The sequence below is a fragment of the Tamandua tetradactyla genome, chromosome 16, assembly GCF_023851605.1.
Source record: "Tamandua tetradactyla isolate mTamTet1 chromosome 16, mTamTet1.pri, whole genome shotgun sequence".
NCBI classification, from domain to species: domain Eukaryota; kingdom Metazoa; phylum Chordata; class Mammalia; order Pilosa; family Myrmecophagidae; genus Tamandua; species Tamandua tetradactyla.
Genome location: NC_135342.1, coordinates 51,309,792 through 51,322,933, shown reverse-complemented (window position 1 = coordinate 51,322,933; position 13,142 = coordinate 51,309,792). Strand labels below are relative to the sequence as shown.

The window sequence follows — 13,142 nt, the reverse complement described above, 5'->3', positions numbered from 1 at the left end:
GTCAGGTACACAATGCTCCAAATTCCAGCAACAACCCTGCAAAGGGTAACACTGTCATCTCCATCTTACAGACAGGGAAACTGAGGTTTGGAGAGGTTACACCATCTGTCAGTGGGATACAAGCCTCCTAAGCCCTTTGATTCCATCCCCCACCCCCACCCATGGACCTTGAGAACTCCTTCTGGGAGGAGGAGAAGGACAGAGGCCTGAGGAGGAAGGGGAGGGGAGTAGATTCTGTAAAGGGACGGGATCCTGGGATGTGACAGAGGCAGCTTCAGTATTTCACTGTTACTCACTTTGCAATTAAAATGGTCCTGAGCCTGGGGAGCTCAGCCAGAGCCATAAAACTGCAGAACCATCTACCTTTCAGGGGCTGGAGCCTGGGCTGGCTCCTGCAAACTGTGGTCCCCACCCCCAGGCTATCTCCCACTAACACAGACAGCCCAGTCCACTGGGGCTCAGAAGTCTTACCAGCTCCACCAGGCTGAGTTTTTATCTCTGCCTGCCGTTACATGTCTTTTCCTGGAACTGCCAAGCACACCACAAACTATTTCAGCCTGAGCAGGCGCCAGCCCTGGACACCAACGTCTGCCACAATGGTCTCCCCACCAAAGCACAAGTCAGGCTGGGAAGGGACAGGGCAGGTCCTGAGGGACCCAGGTTGTCTCCACTCTCTCAGAAATGGAAGAAATACTTTCAAGTTATTTACCCATCTGTCCAGTGGGAGACATAATATTAAAGGCTAACACCAACTCTACTCTAAGTACTTTTCCATTTTAACTCCTTTAGTCCTCACACCAGCCCTCTTTTTACAAAATAAGGAAACTGAGGCACATACCCAAGGTTGCATGACCAGAAAGAAAAAAGTCAAGATTCTCAACCAGCCAAGCTGTCCTTGCAATCTCTGCAGGTCCTGTCACTGCAAGGAACATGGGTTGGGCTGTGGCAGGGACCCTCCAGTGCCCAGCATCATGGCTGGCCTAGCCAAGGAGCCCCTCCTCACTCCCACCAAGGGGGCAGTAAAGCACAGTGAACAAGAGCCCAGACTCTGGATCCACAAAGACACAGATTTATTCCCTGTGTGAGCTCCCTCTGCCTCAGTGTCCTCATCTCAAAAGTGGGCACAGCCGTAGTACCTGACTCTTAGGAATAAAGGTGCATGTAAAGTGCTGATCCCAGGACCTGGGGCTGGGGCTGGGGTCAGGGAAGGGGCCAGAAAGGCTGAGCCACCAGGGGCCAGGAAGATTTGGGGTTAAAGAGGCTGGGAAGGTGCCTTAGGCCTCTCATGCCAGGGCAGCTGGAGCTAGTCGTGGTCAGAAAATGTGTATCCTGACCCCCTCTCTGCATCACCGGCCCCCTTCACAGTAGCTCAGGCCTGTCCCCAGAATCTTCTAGGCCTCCTGAGGGCCTCAAGGAACTCCAGACAAGGCATGAGGATGGGGAGGGGTGGGTGGGTGGGGTGGCACAGTCTCAACCAAGTAACAGCTCTGGGGAGGGCAGACTCGATCTCAGCCAGGGCTCCGCCTCACCCCCATCTAAAAGGCCCCTTTGTGTCAGCCATGCCCTGCCCCCCACTTGCCATCTGCCTGGTCCCTGGGGTCCTGGTCACCCCTGGCTGTGGCTTTACTCACGTGATGCCCCCATCTGCCATGAGTCAGAAGGCAGTCCACACGGCTGCCCCCGAGGACCCAGGGGAAGCGGTGGGGGTGCTGAGCCCTGCTCAGGCACAGGGTGGGAGGAAGAGGCAGCACAGAGGTTTGGGGTTGCTTTACCACAGCTCCCCATGCTCCTCCCCACGCCTGTCATCCCCACTGCCTCCCCCGAGGCCTCCCTCAGCCGCCCTGCCCCCGAGGCCTCACATCTGCCACGAGGAGACCTCTGCTCCTGCATCCCTGAAAGGGGGTCAGCACCCATCATCCACCACCCACACACAGCCCTAGCCGAGGACAGAGTTGTCGAGGACCTGGCGAGCTGGGGTGCCATCAATGGGGTCCCCTTTGTGGCTGTCCCTGCCACCTCCTGCCTCTGCCCTGCGGTGCCCCTGTAGGAAGGCCGTCCCCACAGCACACACAGACCCTGCGATGGCCTCCCAGGACTCTCCCCTTCCCTCTGCTGGGCTGCCACTGTCCCTCTTGCCCCAGCCCATGAAGCTGTCCCTCAGGCACAAGCCTCCAGCCCGGCAGCCGGAGGCCCGATGTCCACATCACAAACCTTCCCCTCCCCAGCCTCTAGGGGTTCGCAGTCTGGCCCCCAGCCCCCCCAGCCCCCACCCGGCCTTGCTGCTGGCAGCTCTCTACACCCACGGCCTCCCCCCATCCCTTTCCCCACAGGGTGAATTGGGACCTGCTGACACTCAAAGCCCTGCCAGGTCCCCTGTGCCCTCCTGCTTTCCCCCAGTTCCTTGTCCTTTCCCAAACCAGGCCTTGTCTCCTGCAGTTTCCTCTGCCAGGAATGCCCCCTCCCCCATTCTCCTAAATCTAAAAAGCCCGGCCTAAATGTCCTCCAGAGCACCTCTCTGGATCCCCAGTTAGAAACGGTCTCTCCTTCTCCAGTCTTCAATTAGCACTCATCTCACTCCCCAGCCTCACATCCTAACTGTCTTGTCTGTTTGTGTCCTACACAAGATAGGGTGTCAGGCCGGGCTGACCGGCCCCTGCCCCAGGCCCCCGGCACTGAAGCCAGGCGACCGCTCAGGCTGCCTTGCACCGCCTCTGCCCCACAGACCACGCCTGGAGCCAGCGATGCTCCAGGATGGAGACTCTCAGAGCCGAGCCCCAGGCCCATGGGAGGCAGGGCAGCTAGTCCTACCCCCCACCCACCCATTTAGCAGCTGAAGAAACTGAGGCCAGGCAAGGCAACCACTGTGACGCTATGACAAAGGTGGGACTGGAACCCAGAGACCTCCTGTCCCACCAGGAGAGGGAGGTCAGTCCTGACCCCAAGAGCATAGTCTCACCCCTGGATGGACACTGGCAGGGAAGACCCCATAGGACCCCTGGTCTGAGCTCCAGTGAACCAGCTCAGCTGCCAATGGCTGTCAAAGAGCAGATCTTCCGCTTCCCACGGAATAGCCCAGTGAGTCTCCCAAACAGCCAACCCTCTGCTTTTAGGGTGCCCCACAGGGAGGGGGCAGGGGGCCTGAGCTGGGGCCACCACGAGTCCCAAGAGACCTTATCTGCTCATTCACTGCTATGTCCTCTGTGTCCAGGACAGAACTGGGCACAGAGTAGCTGCTCAATAAACATTGATATGAAGACTTCCCTTGGCCCGCTGTAAGAGCTACAAAGGTGATTTCTACCAGCTCCACATTTTCCGGGGGAAGGACGAGAGGGACGCCTCTCAATTCAAGTCCCCCATGTCCCTCCAGGAACATGAGTACAATTCCCTCCCATGGGGCCCTTGGACAATCCGTCTCAGCATCACCCAGAGGGGTTGGTTAGGGTGGGGGCAGTACAGGAACCATCGCTTTCCACCCACCCACCCCCGGGTGGAACAATGGGCGCTGCGGTGTCACCAGGCTGAGAAGTCCTATCAGCCCTAAGCAGACGGCAGCCCTGAGGTCGGGTGGTTAACGGACAGGGGGCTCACTGGCCTCTAGCAGCTGCTTCCCCATCTCCCTGCCCCTCAGTTCCCAGGACCCTGGCTTGCCCAGGTGCCCCATGCCTAGATTCCACTGCTGGGACTGCCTTGTCCCGTCGTTGTCTGGATGATGAAGAGCCAGACCGCCCCTGGCTCAGTTGGGGGCTCTCCGAACCCAGTCCCCAAGATAGCTGCAAGGGGAAGCCACCCTCAGCCATGTCCTCTCATCCTGAACACGGGACCCTGGCTCTCCATTCCCAGACTTGCTCCTTCTTAGAGCCTCAGTCCTCCCATCTGTACAGTGGGGGCAGGAGTGTCTCTAGGAGATTCCTCCTCTAGGGCTCCGTTCCCTTCCTGGGCATCTATCTCCCTGTCCATGCACCCTCACCTCAGAGACCTCTCCCCCACGGCAAGACCTTTCTGGGCTAGATCCCACCTCACTGCCGGGAACCCCCCGCCCCCCATTCCTCATTCCACCATCCCACCTTCTGCTCAACAGCCACACACATACGCCCACACCCCCATCCCTCCTCCCACCTGCCGGCACACCCTTGTCTGTACCTTGGAGCCAGGCAGAGGGTCCTGCGCGGGGCCAGGAGGCGGGACCGCCCCTCAGCAGCCACCCTGGAGGTGGAACCCGCCGGTGCCGCCGCGGCCGCGGAGCTGTGAGCGTGGGAGGCTGCGGGCCCCTCTCCTGCGGCAGGGCAGGGCGGGCAGCCGGCGCCGAGCCCGTGCAGGGGAGGGGGCGGGGTGTGTTTGGGGGCGGGGGGAGCCACCCCCCCTGTCGCCCCAGCGGGCTCCTCCCTCCTGCCTGGGCTCCCGGGACAGGCGGGGATGACTAAGTCACTGTAGACTTCTCAGAGGAAGGCCGGGAGGGGGCAGGGCTGAGAGCGCTGAGGCGGCGACCCTGGGGGATGCCCGTGACTCAGCGCCGGGGGCCAGGGGGGACCTCAGCCTCCCACTCGCCCGGCCCAGGCGGACAGGTGCCAGGCTTCCCGGACGCGGGCCGCGGAGAGCTCTGCCACCTCGCCCTCCATCTGTCGCCTCCCCAGAGCTCTTCTTTCCTGAAGTTCCCGCAGAGAGGCCAGGGTTGCCACAGCAACGGGCAGGCGGGTAGATGCTGCCCACACCCCCTCCCCAGACCCAGGCGACAACTGCCCCTTCCTGGAGGAGAGTCCAGCCTCCCTGGCAGCGGACAGGAGCCGGCGCTGACCGGCAGAGCGGAAGGCAAGCCGGGAGATGGGGGGCAGGGGGGGCCAGGCAGCCGGGCATGAGGCCAGCCAGGCCACACCCAGGTGACCATCTGACCTTGGGCCTCAGTTTAGTCTCAGCCACGAAGGGGCCCCTGGCGGTGCTCCCCCCAGGTATGCATGGCTTCACCATTCCAGGACCCAAGTTCTGGATTCTGAGACCCCCAGCAGTAAACGGCTTTCCTTGTCTGCTGGGCCAACCGGGAAACTGAGGCAGCTCCAGGAGCTCAGAGAGAGAAATCTGGAAACGGGCCACCACCCCCTCCTCTTCCCGACCCCTCGCCTCTGGCAGCGGCCCCCTCCCACCGCCGAGGCTCACGGCTGCTCTGGGAGATAGGAAGCTTCAGATAAACTCCTCTGCCCTGCCGAGTGGGAGCTCCCAGACTTCCCCAGCCGCACGACAAACAGGGATAAATGATTCCCAAGCCTCAAGGTGCTGCAAGGATTTCACCATACCGTGTGGGCGAGTGATGAAAATAACAATAATAACCGGTAAGAACAGGCTTAATGATGGTGACAACACTTACTGGCCATTGACTTCATTCCAGGCTCTTCTCGCTCCCGCCACCCCACCACACCACGGGGCGCGGCGAAGGGCAGAGCCTGCTGCTGAGAAAGCAGTGCCCGGCCCTTGGGGAGGCCTCAGTAAGTGCTCGCTAGAAGATGATGGAGAAGGGAGAGGACAAGGCGACCCAGAGAAGAGCATTGGCCCAGGTCACACAGCTGGGACGTGCTGGGGCTTGGACCCAAGCAGCCTGGTCCTACTCACAGCTCTGCCGCCCCCCTGACCTCCAGTGTGGCGCCTGGACATGGCAGAGGCTCGGGGGACTCTGCTTCCAGGCATCGCATTCTAAAAGAGGGAGCCTGGAAAAGCCGCCTGCCGCCGTCCAGAGGCAGCACGAATGGAAGCATTTCAGGCCACCTAGGAGGCTGGGGGCTGCGGAAGAAGTCCAGCCTTCACCTGTCTGCCATAAATCGGTCTGTATGGAAAAAGTAGGGCAAGGAAGGCCAGCCCAGGGGGTGCAAAGAGGCCCCCAGAGCAGAGTTTAGAGCAGAGCTAATAGCCTGCTGGCCCAGGCAGGTGGGCACCGTGAGATGTGCCCCTTCTCAGGCCTGCAGCTTTCTCCCGAGGCCTCAGGGACCCTCCCTTATTGCCGGGCAGAAGGGCCCAGCCCACATGGGGGACCAGGAAACACTGGAGTGGAAGTGAGTTATCCAGGAAAGGATGGGGAGGCCCGGGTATGCTGTGTGCTCTGGGCAACTTGGACCTCCCTCAAAGCCTCAGTTTCCCCCACGTCTGTCCTGCAGGGACCTTGATAGCTGGGGCGGCCTCAGCTGTTCCCCAAGGCCCAGGTCACGGGGCAGCTGCCCCATCCACCACAGAGCACCCAGGCCAGCAGTGCACAGATGGGGAGCTGCAGGCAGCAGGGGCCAGTGGATGCCCAAGCGAGTGACCCAAAAGCCTGAAGTCAGCTGCCACTCTGGCCACGTAGGAAAGACCTCCCAAGCTCCGCCTGCCTTCTCGGATCAGGTTTCCTTCTCAGAGACCTATTATATGTGGGACGCTGGGCCAGGCTCTGTGGGGAGCAGGACCAGCTCCAAGTCTGGGAGTCTGGCCGGGGAGATGAGCAGCCCATAGGGCACTCTGGGAGTCAAAGGAGTAGGACCAAATAAATAAACTCTTATTAATCCTAAGACTGTGTAAGAGCCTCTGCTTTATGGGGTCATTCTCATTCCATCCCCACCCTGAGGGCTGGGTCCCACGGGTAACCTCGCATTAGACATAGTCAGAGGAGCAAAGTGTGGGCTCGAAGCCAACACCTGTTAGGTGCCAGGCCCTCTCTGGGTACTTTTTATTCACCATCTGCTTTGGTGACTGGTTCTCACATCAGTCAATATCCTCACTTTATAGAAGACAGATCAAGGCCCAAAGTTGGAGGGAGGGGGGCTTGCCCAAGCCCTAGAGACAGAGGCAGGGTTTGAACCAAGTTTGTCAGCTCCAGAGCCCCTGCTGGGTCTTACGGGAGGGCGAGGGGGGGCGGGTGTCTCAATACAGAGATGGGTGGGAAGGGCATGCCAGGTAGAGGGAACAGCATAAACAGGGGGCGGGGTGGGAACTTGGGCCTGTGCATGGGCTTAGGTGGCCTCTAATTAGGAGAGCGGGGGCAGATTCTGGCAGTTTTTGAAAGCACGGAATTTGGGGTTTAATGAAGGCACCGGGGAGCCAGGGGAGCTGTTTGGGTATGGACAGGTGTGATCATTCCTCAAATGTGGTCCACAGACTACAGCATTACCTGAAAACTTGCTAGAAATCCAGCATCTCATGGGGCCCACAGGCCCGTGGAATGGGAGTTTGTGGTTTAACAAGATGCCCAGGTGATTGCAGCCTGCATTCAAGTGGGAGTCACTCTGGTCTAGATTCTAGGGGATTGTAGCAGCAGCCATGGGTACAATGCGTGGTGGGGCAGAGGGCAGGGCCAGTCCAGCTGGGGGCTTGGAGAAGATGGAGGCAGAGGGAGGAGGGGACTTGGGTGCAAGAGCCAGACTCAGGGCTAGGATCCCCTACCCAGCACATGGAGGCTGGAGAAGGGGGGACAGGGAAGGAGATGTCAGAAACTGCCGTAGGACCCAGGATGGGGTGCCCCTCTGGGAGACAGGGGAGATGCTGCTCTTCAGGACAGTGGCATGGACGTGTTGCTGGAACATGTGGAGGAGCCCTCCAACAGATGCTGGGAGCACGGTACAGGGCTCAGGAGTGAGAGGCTCGGGCCCCTTGGGCCCAGAGAAGGCTGTGAGGGCTGCTGGCTGGTGATGGAGGCCAGATGGGGTGGAGAGACCAGAACTGCAGAAAGGCTTTCATTTTACGGGACAGAGGCTGGGGACTTAGACCTGAGCTGTCTCCTGGTTTTTCCAGGCCCTGCCAGCTGGGTGTCACGGGGAATCATCAGTCTAGCCATCTGCCTCCTCACCTGCCGAATGGAAGCCATAATAGCACCACCTATTGGGCGGATCAAATGAGGCCTCCCATGAAAAGGTCACAGCCCAGGTTTGGCACAGAATAAGCTTGCACTATCCAGGACACAGAGATGCGGCCAGGGAGCTGGGAGGAGAACATACGGATCACAGGACATGGATAAGAAGAGGGCAGGGCAGGGTTGGGAGGGGCCTTCAGCCCTCCCCCTGGAGTCCTCACTTTGTCCATCTGTAACCCTCTAGCCATGGCACCATCTAAGTGAGAGACAGCCTTACAAACAGTGAAGAGCCTTGCCCGCCCATGCAAGGGGTAGTACCACAGTGGGTGCTTATTGGACAACAGCAGTTCAAGTCCTGGCCCCTTCCCCTGCAAGCAAAGTGACCTTTTAAATCATTGAGCACAGTGCCTGGCACACCACAGGTAACCAATAAATGTTGGCCATTGCCATTGCTGTCACAAAGCCAACACAAATGCCAAAGGTACAGCACTCCACAGTTTGCAAAGCCCTTTCATGCCCAGGATCTCCTCTACATTTCACATATTCCCTACCAAACAAAGCAGTGATGATTGCTTCCATTTAACTGAGATGGAAACTGAGGTTCAGAGAGAGGAGGTTCCCAAAGCCTCAGAGCAAGTCAGCAGCAGAGCCAGGATTCGAACCCAGGTCCCATGATCCAGACCACATACTTCGTGGTCGCCACCCTGTTCATTCCCGTGGGAAAGCCTCCTACTCAGAGGCATGGGGGCAGCCACAGCCCTGTGATAACGCCATCCCCTGTCATGCCCGCCCCGGGGCCCAGTGGGGAGCGGTGCTCATGTGACTCAGCTGCCCTCACAAAGAAAGCTGTGTGCCCCGTGCCCTAGGCCTGCTGTCCCCACCCACTGCCCATGTCCCAGCCAAGGAAGGCTCAGGGAGTCAGACATATCCAAGATGCACAGAGAACGAGAGCCCTACCAGGTCTTTAAAATGAGACGTGTCTAATGAAGATTCAAGCCCAGGCTTGGGATGCAAGAGATTGGCACCAGCTGCAATGGTGGAATGAAACTCCAGGCAAACAGAGACTGCCTAGGTCCAAGCCTGTTTTCCAAGACCTTATTTGGAGTTCCAAGGATAGACTCAACACAGATGGCTCCGTGGGGGGTGGAGCCCACCCAGGTGCTCTACCCATGTTTACCTGCATCAGCTTTCAAAAGCACTAGGACTTGTGGTCAGGGAAGAAACACTCCCCAATACCAGTGGGCAGTGTCCACACCTGGTCCCAGCAGGGCGTTCTCTTCACCTCTCGCCACTGAAGGTACCAGACTCAGGGCCCAAGGATACCTACTGAGCGCTCACCGTGTTCCAGGCAAATACCTTGTGTTTTCTCCCACAACCCTGCCAAGGAGGTTTTGCTCCTTCCTGGAAGAGGAACCTGGGGCTCAGAGAAGGAGGATCCCAGCCCAAGGTCACACAGGATTTGAGCAAGGGTTCAACTTCAAGGTCCATTTCCTCCCCTGGTAACCCCTTCCTGGTTTCAATTGCATCCTGGCCACGTACCAACAACAGTGGCCTTGGACCCAGCCCAGACAGACAAGCAGACAGACGTCCTCCCTCCCCCACAGGCGCCCTGTCCCTGCCGTACTGGAGGAAGCCACTGCACAACACAGACCCTTGGACAGAGACCAGCCTGGCTGGGCCTCTGAGGGCTACCCCTGCTGATTTCCCCTGGAGGCGGGCACGCCTGGGTGCCCAACTACCCGAGGTAGAAGGTAGACAGGGCAGCTGCCTCCCCTCCTTCAGCATGACGGAATGTCTGACCCTCAGCCCAGTCCCCCAAGGGCACTTGGCAGGAGGATTGCATCCAGCCAAAACCAATCTAGAAGGTTAACTGGCCATGCCCATACCTCCCAGCCCTCAGAAGCCCCCTGAGCCCAGGGCAAGGATGGGACACCCTACAAGCCCTCTCCTCACCGCCTTGCAGAGGGAAGGGGGTACAGGGCTGGTCCCAGATGCCTGAGTTCCTTAGGGAGACCCTGCCCATCTCTGGGCTTCAGGGTCCCCATTTGCAGCTCTGGAGTTGGGAGCTGGGTAGTCAAGATGTGTCTTCCCACCCTGTCTCCGGAGCCAGGAGTGCAGACTCTCCTAGGATGAGACTCCTGGGAGGACCACACTTTCCCGGGGACCCCCAGGTGCTTTGCTGGGGGAGATCCAGTGACGGGGGGTCTCTGAACTGCCCCTCACCCTACCCAGACTCCCCCAACATTGTTCCAAATAGCAAAGCAGAGGGTATGGCATCCAATTGTCCTTGTTTGGACTTCTGTGCTTCTGTGTCCTCACAGTAAAGTGAGGATAACAGTGCTATCTTACCCTGTCCTTGGGTTTACCTTGTCCTCCCCACTGCCTTCCCTTTTAAAATGTAAATTTATTCCAGTAGGAGGGATGCAGCAGAGGCTTTTACCTTCTCTATCCAGCCTCCCTTCCAGAACAAGTGGGGTAACCAGCGCCCCCCAACTCCAAAGCCAGCCCAGCCGCCGGTGATGCCTCGACACTTGCCCCTTCTGCCAGCAGCTCCCTGTGCCCTGGTGGGAAAGGGTCAGGATGCCGCTGTCAAACACCCAGGGCTGGGCCAGGGGCCTCTGCTCAGGCAGTGAGGCAGCATCGTTCCCATTCCCAGGGGCCCAGGTAAGGCCTAGAGATGCTAATAACCCTTCACCAAGGCAGCAGAGCATGTGGGCAAAGATGGCAGGCTTGCTTCATCTTGACGGGCATGGCGCTGTGCAAGGCCACTTGGCTGCCATGGGGTCCCCACGGGCCAGGACCTCGGCTTTGCTCTGCCCTGCAGCCCCCGCCCCCCACACCTTACATGCTACCGCCACCTCCCCCTGCACCGCCACCACCATATACCTTGGTGCCCCGCACAGGGCTGCGTTAAGGTCTCAACTGCAGGACATCCACACGGAGGGTCAGAAAGAGGGTGCCTCAGTTTCCTCACCCGGAATGCAGGGCTGCTGCCACTTCTTTTTCGTAAAAGGAGGTGGAGTTGGAAGCACTTTGAGAAAAGCCCACAGAGCACCCTGCCCCCTGCCCCAGGTGACACCCCAACACCTCACAGAAGCATTGCCTTCTGTCCCCACAGCCAGGGAAACCCCAGGGTCTCCCCCTAAGTGCTGGGGTGCAGGTGGCTCAGGAGTACAAGGGAGCAGCAATGAGGCGAGCAGAGGCACCCTGGTTAATGGAGGGAATGTGGGGGCCCCAATTTGCTGTCCACCAGGAAGCCACGCTCAGAGAGGCAGTGCAGGCTCAGGGCCGGTCCCCCTCCCGAATCCAGACCCTCCTCAAACCACACCCCCACCTGTTGATATGGAGCCCATTAGAATGGGTTAGCAAAGTGGGGCTCCACTGCTTAGCGTTTGTTTTTAAATCACTGCTTTTGTCCTACTCCCTCATGGTACAGATGAGGAAACACTCCCAGAGAGAGGAAGGGGCTGCCCAGGGCAACCCCCCGTTCCTGTGTGTCCTCAGCCACTATTTAGGAGTCTCACAACAGGGGCCTAGCCAGGGTGTGGCCGCAGAGAAGCAATTTGACCTTCACCTCCTGCCTCTGGCAGCCACGACGGAGAGGGCTGCACTGCGCCCTGCGCCGTGACGGGGGCTGGAGAGAGGCACAGGGTCCCTTTGCTGGCAGCTGGCAGCCCCCCACTCCACTCCAGCTTACAGGGGGCAAGGTAGGCTGCCTTCCTCCTTCTTGTAAAAACTCAACCAACCCGGGCCAACCTGTTCCCAAACCGGTTTCCCACGACATCCCGGGAGGAAGCAGGCTCGGGGGCAGGAGGCACAGGGCCTCCTATGCAAACCCCGGGGTCCGCAGCCCAACCCTTACCCTAAACCTCCAGCGCTCTTCTCAAACAGACACTGCACCTGCTCACCTGCAAAGGGCAGCCTGGGGTAGCCCCGGAAGAACTGGGGCCTCCCACTAGAGGCACCCCGAACCCCAGGCGATCGGAGAGCCAGGCCTCCTCACACTTCCTGTGCCCACATGGCACTGAACCAGAATTGAGGGGCCCGCCAAGGTCAGGTGAGCTAGGCTAGGAGCCACACCCCACTGACCTCCCCTACCCCTCTCCCCAGCCCTAAACAGCAGCCTCTTACCTCTGGGTCTGGGCAGGTCCCTCACCCAACTCAGCCACTGCTGCTCCTCCCCTTCCACCTCCTCCCGGGCACCCAGGCTAAGCTCTTCCCAGCGGGCGGCCCCAGGTGAGGCTCCGCCTGCCCGGCTAGCCCCACTTCCGGCTGGGCCCAAGACAGAGGCTGCCACCCCCCTCTCTCCTACCTGGGCTTCCCTCCAGAGACCGAGCTGGCTCCTTGGGCACTGAGTCCCCTACCCCAGGCCTGTCTCAGCGCCCCACCCAGGGCTCACAGCACCCCCGCCCAGGGATGCAGGTTAGCTGAGCCATGTGGCTGCCACCCCACCCTTGCTGAGCCTATGGGAGTCACTGAATGTCCCTGAGCCCTAGTGCCCCCGACCCAGGGCTGTACGGGGGTAAAGAAAATATGCTCTGGCTGCTGTAATCAGCCAGCTCTCTGTGAGTTCTCTCCTGCCTCCTCCCTGAGCTCAGGCCCCCTGAATCCTGGGCCAGTCCCACCTGCCTTAGCAGCCTGCAATAAAAACGAGCAAACAGACAGCGCTGACTCTCCACTCCCCACTTCCCCAAAGGTGGTATGCCCTGGTCGGGGGAGATGGCAGGCATGTGTATTGTAAAGGTCACAGCTTCTGACCCCCACCTCCACCCCCAATATTGCAATCCACCAACTAAGCCACCACTTCTTCCAGGAAGCCATCTGCTCAGTCGCTGGTCCATTCGACGTAGTCTGCATCGGGTGCCACTGTGATTCAGCTCCCTACAGGGCACTGGGGGTACCTGAACAAGCCTTGGGAACCTTCCCTCACCGCCCCCATCCCATCATATCTCTCCTAGCCCTGTGGGCACCCCCTCTCCTGGAACTGACCCCCAGCATCAAAAACATCTCTTTCCTTCTCTGTGTCCCCCCCCACCACACCCCAGCTTAGTGCCTGGTGCAGAGAAATGCTGGGAGAATGCTGGTGAAGGAGGGAACATGGGAAGCGTAGACGAAGGACAGATGGAAGGAAGATGGGTGGATGGCTTCAGCCATGCATTTAGTGAGTCTTTATTGAGTGTCTACTGTATACAAGGCACAGTAAAGTGTGCGGTGATGGCAGTGAAGATCCATCTGTGAACAACCCACAAAAATCTAAAAAGACCCTCTTAGAACTGGGAAGAGACGGGCAATTATCAAACAAGTAAATAAATGTGGAATCCATCCAATGGTAAGAAGGATA

The 13,142-nt window shown here is 59.2% G+C and overlaps 1 protein-coding gene across 1 annotated transcript in view; it reads right to left on the bottom strand.

Annotated features, from left to right (window-relative positions):
• The window catches only part of ADGRG1 (adhesion G protein-coupled receptor G1), a 43,458-nt gene extending 31,429 nt beyond the window's left edge, over positions 1 to 12,029 (bottom strand). Inside the window, exons 1-2 of the mRNA XM_077132553.1 lie at positions 11,933 to 12,029; positions 10,688 to 10,800 (exon numbers count right to left, since the gene is read on the bottom strand). The gene's annotated coding sequence lies outside the window, so the exon portion shown is untranslated. The remainder of the gene's footprint in view (positions 1 to 10,687; positions 10,801 to 11,932) is intronic.
• Between the last annotated feature and the right edge of the window lie 1,113 nt (positions 12,030 to 13,142).